We start from the raw sequence: 9161 nt of genomic DNA on the forward strand, positions 1-9161 counted from the left end.
GATGACCTTTTGGTTCACGGGATGCTATTCAATCCACTGAGCCACACCAGCCAGGGCTGAAAATTATTATCTTTGCTAAATGAGCATCTTAAATCAACACTTTCAAAATATCTTGGAGTCCAGTTGAGATGGCTGTGTAGGTAAATACAGTATTCTCATTGCCTCATGACCACATCAAAATTACAATGATACTACAAACAACCATCTTTTGGAATCACTTGAAATATAGCTGAACAGAAGCCCTCAACTAGGGAATTAAAGAGGTCACATCAATACTGGTGGTAGGCACAGAGACATTAAAAGGACTGGTCCCACACCCATGTGTGACAGATAAAAATCAGGAAGGCTATCTCCACTGTAGAGGTTCCACCTTGAGGAGGGTGTGTCCCAGTCTCACACTACATCTCCCAGGCCAGGGTTCCAGTGTCAGGAAGACAGGCAACCACAACCTCGGTGGTAAAACTGGAAGGCATCAGGGTGGTGAGACAAAGGGTTTGGGGAGTCCCAGACATTCCTCTTAAAGGGCCAGCACATGGACTTACTCAGACTCACTTCCTCTGAGCTCCAGCCCTGGGGCAGAAACTAAAAAAGCATGAGGGACATATAGAGAGGAACTAAATTTCTGGCATCAGAGCAAGAGCTGGGGTGTGGGAGGCCTTCTCTCAGACAGAAGTGCTGGCAGAAGCCGTTGTTCCTTTGATGAGCCCGCCCCACACAGAGCTGCCAGGTGTGCACCATATCTGAGTCTCCATCCACCTGGCTCACACTGTCCACCCCGCCCTGGTGATTCCCTGAAGCCCTGCCTCACCCACCTTGCAGGCCCATTCAAGCCCTTTCCAGTGACTTTCCATGCAAACAACCTGTCTTGGCTCAAGCTGTGGACTTGCCTAAAATGTCTGAAACAAACCTCATCTGGCCAAGACATACCTCATTTCTGCTGCTAAGTGGTCCCAGGCCCAGGACCAATGGCAACTGGCCTTGGTTTGCAGCTTGGCCTCTCCCAGGTACCTCCAATCCCAGCACAAGTAGTGGCCATCTGCAGATTACTTTGACCTCATGTCAGGTGGCTCTGGGCAGGACACAGGTGGTGGCTAGCCTTGGGTTGAACCTCCTGAGAGACCCCAAAGCCAGCACAACTGGTGGACAACCTCCAAAAACAACAATAAAACATCACCCAGCTACATCCACAGCAATATACTCAAGGGGCAGACTCAGTTGTCACAGCCAGTTTTCACAGCTGATCAGCCTGGGGGAAATCTTTCCCATTGCCAACAGTAACCCTGACTCAGCTACAACAGTAGGGCTCACACAACCCACAAGGGGGGCACACCTGGATTCCCCTGGTTGGGTGACCAGGGAGGATGCACCCCTGGGCCCTACACAACACCTACTGCATTAGGACCCTCTACCAAGACCAGAAGACATAGCAGCTCTACCTAGCATGTAGAAACAAACACAGGGAGACAACCAAAATGAGGAGACAGCCTAAATGGAAGAACAGGACAAGACTCCACAAAAAGAAGTAGATAAAATATAGACAAACAATCTAATACTTGCAGAATTCAAAACTCAGGTTATAAAATAATCAATGAACTCAGGAGAAGAGAAGAAGTACTTAGAGCAAATATCAACAAAGTTCTAGAAAACATAAAAATGGACAAAGAAAACAGTCATACATAAAAAATACAAATAACTGAAATGAAGATACCTTACAAGGAATCAACAGTGGAGTAGATGAAACATAGGGTCATCAAAGGTTAGGAAGATAAGAAAGAAGAAAATACCCATTCAGAACAGAAAAAAAATAAAAAAGAATCCTACTTTTCACAAAGCTGGAGCCCAAAGCAAAGAAGGAAGCCCCTGACTCATACAAAGATGAAGCTAAGGCAAAGGCTTTGAAGGTAAAGAAAGCAGTGCTAAAAGGCATCCACAGCCACAACCACACAAAAAAAGGGAGATCTACATATCACCCACTCTGGGGGCCTATGACACTGTGGCTCCAAGGGCAGCCTAAATATCCCCCAGGAGAAACAACCTTGACCACTATGACGTCATCAAGTTCTCCCTGACTATCAACTCAGTCATGAAGAAGATAGAAAACAACAGCCCCCTTGTGTTCCTTGTGGAAGTCAAGGCCAATAATCACCAATCAGACAGGCTGTGAAGAAGCTCTATGACATTGACGTGGCCAGGGTCAACACCCTGATCAGGCCTGATGGGGAGAAGAAGGTGTCTGTTCTACTGACTCCTGACTATGATGCTTTGGATGCTGCCAACAAAATTGGGATCATATATACTGAGTCCAGCTGGCCAATTCCAAATATAAATATTTTATACTAAAAAAATAAAAGAATGCTAAGAAATGAGGATAGTATAAGAACCTCTAGGACAACTTCAAGAGCAACAACATTCATATGATGGGTGTCAGAAAGAAAAAAGAAAGAGCATGCAACTGAAACCCTATTTTAACAAATAATTGTGGAAAACTTCCCTAACCTGGTGAAGGAAGTAGATATAAAAATCCAGAAAGTGCAGAGTCCCAAACAGGAAGAACCCCAAAAGGCCCACACACAAGACACAGCATAATCAAAATGCCAAAGATTAAAGAAAAAGAGAGCATTCTAAAACCACCAAGAGGAAAGCAGGCAGTTTACCTACAAGGGAGTTTCCCACAAGACTATCAGCTGATTTCTGAAGAAAAAGTTTTCAGGCCAAATGAGGTTGGCAAACAATATTCAAAGTGATGAAAAGCAAGGGCCTACACCAAGATTTGTCCACCCAGTAAGGTTACCATTTAGAATTGAGGTTCAGATAAAGAGCTTCCCATTCAAAAAAAAGTTAAAGTTTATGACCACCAAACAAGTATTACAAGTAATGTTAAACTGAGAAGGAGGAGGAGGGGGAGGGAAAGGAAGAAATAATATATGAATTATATAGTGGCAACAAATACATATCTATCAAAATCACTTTCAGTGAAAATAAATTGCTCCAATCAAAAGACATGTGGTAGCTGAATAAGTTAAGAGAACAAGACCCTCACCTATGCTGCCTACAGGAGACTCAATTCAGATCCAAAGACACACTGACTGAAAGTAAAAAGATGAAAAAAGACATTTCATGAAAATGGAAACAACTAAACCCCCCAAAAAAGCTGGGGTAACGATACTTATAACAGACAGGTAGACTTGAAAACAAAGGCTATATAACAAGACACAGAGATGGACCCAGCAATTGCACCTCTGGGTACTTATCTGAAAAATCCAAATCATTAAACCAAAAAGATGCAACACACACATACCTATGTGAATTGCAGCATTATTTACAAAGCCAGACAGGGAAGCAGCCTCAGTGTCCATCCACACATGGTGAGATAGAGAAGTGGTGCACATGCACAACAAAATCTGACTCAGCCACACACACAAAAAGAATGAAGTCTCTCCATTGGCAACAACATGGTGAAAGGTATGGTGCTGAGTGAAACAGGTCAGACAGAGAAGGACAAATGCCAGATGACTGCACTTATATGTGGAATCTAAAAAATAAGGTAATCAAGCAGAACAGAAACAGACTCATAGACACAGGGGACAGAGTAACAGTTGTCAGATGGGAGAGAGTTTGGGGGACTGGGTGAAAAAGGAGAAGGGATTAAGAAGAACACAGTGGTCGTTACAGAGCACTTACCAGAAGTAAAGTGCAGCACAGGGAATAGTCAATAATATTGTAATAACTATGGATGGTGTCAGGTGGGTACTGGATTTATTGGTGGTATCACTTTATTAGTTATATAAGTGTCTAATTGCAGAGTTGCACATGAGAAAGTAATATAATAATGTAGACCAACTGTAATGTAGACCAAATAAAATAAAAATATTAAAGAGAAGATATATACAAAATTAATTACACAAATGGATTAATTTCTTAACTTTCCCTAATGAAAATGGGGAATAAAAATAAACTATCTCCTATGATGACCAGGAAAGTGCACAAACACACTTCTGCTACATTCATTCCCAAGTACCATGCGCCTAGGAAAGTGACCTGTGAGGGCTGAGTCAGCCTCTTCTTAACAGAACAACAAGTTCACTTAAGAGAATGAGAGACACAGAAGTTGTGATGACTGAGGTGTGGTGAACAGGTGAACACTCTCTCACATGAATGTGAGCTTGTCCCTCAAGGAGAGTCAAGGGGCAGTTGACACCTGACAGCACTTGTTGTCTGAATGGAATGGAAGCTCTCAGAGGAAAACCAGGATTCTGGCAAATGTGTGTCTCACCTTGGCAGCCAGACAGCTTCCCAGAGCTGACAACTGTTTCCACAGTGATCTGTGGTAATGTTAACAAATGTGATTTTTGATGATATGTCATTAAATGCACCAACACTGGGAGATCTCTATCACTTAGTGAAACAATGCATTAGCTTCAAATAATCCTGCATCAGTACAAGAGCCACTCAAGTAATGTAACAGAATAGGAAACACTCAATGAATTTCTTTCAGGTTCCACTTTGCAAAGAGTTTTTCAGAAACTACCACTTGTGTAGCTTTAGTGTACAATCCAAGATGACTATCCACACTATCTTTGAAGGTTATTTAAACGGTCCTCCTACATATTTGTATGAAGCTGTGTATCTTTCACATACACAAACCAAAATAGTAAATGAAACACAGCAGCAAACATGAAAATTCAGCGGTCTTCTAATGATACAGACAAGCTCTGAGACTTGCAGAAATGTAACATGTAAGCAGACCCACTTTTCTCACTACTTTTTATTAGGGGAATAGTTATTTTTTTATAAAAAATATTATTCCTGTTAACATGTCATAGGTTGTTGAAGTTATTCTAAATAATTGTGTTCAAACTGTTTTTTCCTTATGGTAATACTGACAGCTATAACGCACACAAACACAATTATTTTGGCCGTCCTCCCTATTTTGTAAGGCAGTATAGATGTTCTGAAGCCAAATGTTTGAGATGCCATGACTAAAACAGCCCGTGGGCCGGGACTCAGGGAGACAGAGGGACAGAGACTTCTCCATGTAGGAGGGGGCTCAGTGCAAAATCCCGGGTCCCCAGACCTGGCTGCAGGGTCTTAGCGTGAGACCTGGAGGACGAGATGGGGTGAGGAGGGTACTCACAGGTTTGAGGAGTCCCCTTCTCCTCCGGGTTTGACTCCTCCCTCTTACAACCCACGTCAGGTCCTACCTTCCGGATACACAGGACGCTTCCACAGTTCTCACTCCCATTGGATATCCGAACATTAGAGCAGCCAATCAGTGTCACCGTGGTTCTGTGAATAATGTCCTCACCGACCACCAGAACTCATTCTCCCTAGATGGTCAGGGAGAGTCATGGGTCCCCCACTCCTCCTCTTGCTGCTCTCTGGGGCTCTGACCCTGATCGAGACCTGGGCTCGTGAGTGCAGGGTCGGGAGGGAACCACCTCTGCAGGGCAGTAGCCAGGGGACCAGGCGAGGACACAGGACCCGGTGAAAGCGCGCCTCCAGCCCCCGCGATTCAGATCGCAGACCCCCAACTCCCGCCTCGGCCCCCCTTCCCCCGCCTCTCACCACCCACTCTCTTTCCTTTCCCGGGACTCGTGCCCTTAACCGCCCCACAGCCAAGGACCCAGGACCAGTGAGTGTCCTTCCCGCCCCCAGGGCCCCACAGCCTGAGAATTTTCACCAGCTCCGTGTCCGGACCCGGCCGCGGGAAGTCTCAGTTCCAAGTCGTGGGCTACGTGGACCACACGGAGATCGTGCGGTTCCACAGCGACGCCGCGAGGCAGAGGCTGGAGCCGTGGGTGCCGTGGGTGGAGCAGGAGCATCCACAATTTTGGCAAAAACTACGAAAAGATGTATGGAGGGAACGTGAACAACCTGCGCGCCTACTACAACCAGAGCGAGGACGGTGAGCCACGTGCACGCAAATACTGACCGACCCTCATCCCCACCAAAAGCCCGGCATCGCCCCGACTATCCAGGTCCGAGCTTCACCTGGTGGCTGCAGGGGGCGCGCGACGTCCAACCCAGAAGGAATCCATGGGGACTTTAACCAGTTTGAATTCTCAGTTTGGGTTCAACACCGCGAGTCGGGTCCTCACTAGTCCGATCCCAGGCAGGCAGACTCCTGCTCCGGGTGGGAATGAGCAGAGGGACCTGACGCTGGGACAGGGTCAGGGGCTCACACCCTCCAGGAAATGAGGGGCTGCATCGTGAGCTCGGACGGGCGCTTCCTCCGTGGGTACACTCAGCTCGCCTACCACGGCACCTACTTCATCGCCCTGAACAAGAACCTGGACTCCTGGACCGCAACCGACACTGTGGCCGGGATCACCTGGCACCAGTTAGTGGAGCTCCCTGCGGCAGAGGGATGGCGGGGAGTCCTAGGGGACCTGTGCTTGCGTTGGCTCCGCCTGTTCCTAGAAAACGAAAAGGAAATCCTGCTCCGAACAGCTACCAGGGCGTGGGCCTCCCGGAGGAGGGGATCTGTGGGCTGGGGCGGCTTCCTACAAGGACAGAAGAAAAATGGGGCAGTGTCAGAATGTCCCTCCTGCTCAGGACAGGAAGAGTCCCCCAGGTCTCTTCATTCAGTGCCTCACCAGTGGTCGAGCTTTCTCTAAAGGACAGTAAGGGACCCAGCCTCTCCCTGAAACACCCCACAGCGGTTCCCTCACACCCTGCAGCACCTGGTGCACCAGGACGCTCTCCCTGGTTCTCCCACTGAGACCGTTTCTGGATGCCTGACTCCTGCTTTTTTTAGTCATTTAGCCTCCACCTGAGTCTGTGTCTCCCCTTAGAGACCTGGACACTCCTACCCCAGGTTCTTGCACTGATTCTGGAACTTTCCAGGAAATAGGAAATTAACCCAGATGGCTCTGTCCAGGCTGGTGTCTGGGTGTTGCTCTTCCTTCCCCCACCCCACTGTCCTGTCCACTCTCAGGGTGGTCACAAGAACACTGCTGGAGTGTCCCCTGACCATGCAAAATTCCTGAATTTTCTCACCCTCCCCTCAGACCCTCCAAAGACACGTGTGACCCACCACCCTATCTCTGACCATGAGGTCACCCTGAGGTGCTGGGCCCTGGGCTTCTACCCTGCAGACATCACCCTGACCTGGGAGCGTGATGGGGAGGACCTGACCCAGGACATGGAGCTTGTGGAGACCAGGCCTGCAGGGGACGGGACCTTCCAGAAGTGAGCAGCTGTGGCAATGCCCCCTGGAGAGGAGCAGAGATACACGTGCCATGTGCAGCACCAGGGGCTGCCCGAGCCCCTGACCCTGAGATGGGGTGAGGAGGGGGCATGGGCACAGAGCCTCTCCTCAGGGTGTCCCTGAGCAGGGTCAGGACTCAGGCCTTGCTCAGGTGGGCAAGGGGTGGGGCTGAGTTTCCTGTCCCCCTTGGGGTCAAGCCCAGGTGTAAGTGTGCTCTGCCTTCTTAATGGGAATCGTGTCCCCACTTTGGTGCTTGTTTATCTGGGGCCTATTTGCTAACACTGACTCTTTGTGAGGCCCATGGGAAAGTGAAGGACACATTTATCACCTGATGATTCTAGTGATGGGGACTGATTCCCATTTGTCAGAGTCCAGAGGGAAAGGACCCTGCTGAGGACAGATGGTCAGAGTGGTGGTAGGTCCAGTCTTCACACATGTACTGTCCCTATATTTCCTGATTCTACCCTGGGAGTGCACAGTTCTGGAACCTTCCCTGTGCTTCAGAGTATGGGGCTCCGTTAGGGCCATGGGACCCAGTCTTCCCTCTAACTTCTCACAGGACATTTTCTTCCCACAGGCAGAGGCAGAGAGAGCTACACTAAGGCTCCGTGTAAGTCTGGGTGTGGGGAGGTGACATCTGGGACCCTTGGGAGAGTGTAGTGTGGAGTCTGTGATGGGGGCTCCCCCACCCCTAACTCTGCTGTTGTGTCTTCCCCAGACAGTGACAGTGCCCAGGGCTCTGATGCGTCTATCACAGCTCCTAATGGTGAGACCCTGAGGGCAGGAATTTGGGGGTTTGGGACTGAGAGACAAACTGGGTTTTCAGGATTCTCAGGTGGGACATTCTGAGCATGAGGTGGGCTGTGGGGGAATGTGACACTTCCAAGACTGACCTGCATTTGTTCATGACAACTTTCTTTCCCAGTGTGACAGAGCTGCTTTCTATGGCACCTGCTGCTGAAACAGTCATTGCAGCCTCCCTTTAGAATATTGAGGATGCTTGACTGCTGTTTCTGCAACCGGAATCTGAACATGCCTACATTATATTAAAACTGGCTATATATTTATATATATAAACTAAACAGAAGTGATTTAGATTAAAAATGCCAAGTTGTATGGTTTCCACTAGTGATTATTCTATCTACACCTTCAGCCCATTTGTTAAGTTGTTCTAGTCACTTTAAGTTCATCAACTTACCATGAGGTGTGGAGACAACCTGGGAGGGACAGACTGTGTGCCACATGACAAGGGGACCACACAGCTCCCCAATGATGTTCCTGTGACCACCTGTGCTCCATGCACTATTCAGGGTTTCTTCCCACACATCTGAATATACCTTTTGGAGATTCTGGCTTTGATGGTTGAGTCCCCTGATGCTAACCAGTTGTGGCTTTGTTGCCTAGGGGTCACCCCAAGCTTGAAGGACCCACTCTTGTAGTCCTCAGGGGTGTCCATGTGGGGTGCAGTGAGCTGACCAATTCAAAAATGAAGAACACCTGATTTTGTCAGGAACACCTGATAAAGCAGGAACTGTTCCAGTGTCCACTGTCCTTAATCCACTGCAGATACTGTCCTCATCCCGTGGATGCTGAGTCCTGGAAGGTCATGGCCAAGGAGCCCATGTCCCTAGTGGCTTCCTCTGAGAGCTCCTCCCCACGCAAGAACCCTCAGGACACTGGGTCAGCCTGGCTGCTGGGCTGAGAAGAGAATCAGGAGATAATGGACCAATGAGGCAGGAGGGAAAGGTGTGGGGAAGCTCCCAGGGTTCCAAGCTGCAGGTGCTGGGTGTTCTGATGGGGCTGTGAGTGGTGGAAACAGTGGGAAGGGACTGGACACTGAATGCATTTGGAAGATGGATTTCACAGCATTTCCTAAGGATTCAATCTTGGGTGTGGGAGAGGAGTCAAGGAAAGCACCCCACATTTGTACTGTGCCAGCAGAAGAATGGGG

At 48.4% G+C, this 9161-nt stretch overlaps 1 pseudogene; it reads left to right on the top strand.

The window, feature by feature from the left end:
• The first annotated feature begins 5347 nt into the window (after positions 1-5347).
• Positions 5348-7884, top strand: LOC114510748 (annotated as a pseudogene).
• The last annotated feature ends 1277 nt before the right edge of the window (positions 7885-9161 follow it).

This window comes from Phyllostomus discolor, chromosome 12 (assembly GCF_004126475.2).
Source record: "Phyllostomus discolor isolate MPI-MPIP mPhyDis1 chromosome 12, mPhyDis1.pri.v3, whole genome shotgun sequence".
Taxonomy (NCBI): Eukaryota; Metazoa; Chordata; class Mammalia; order Chiroptera; family Phyllostomidae; genus Phyllostomus; species Phyllostomus discolor.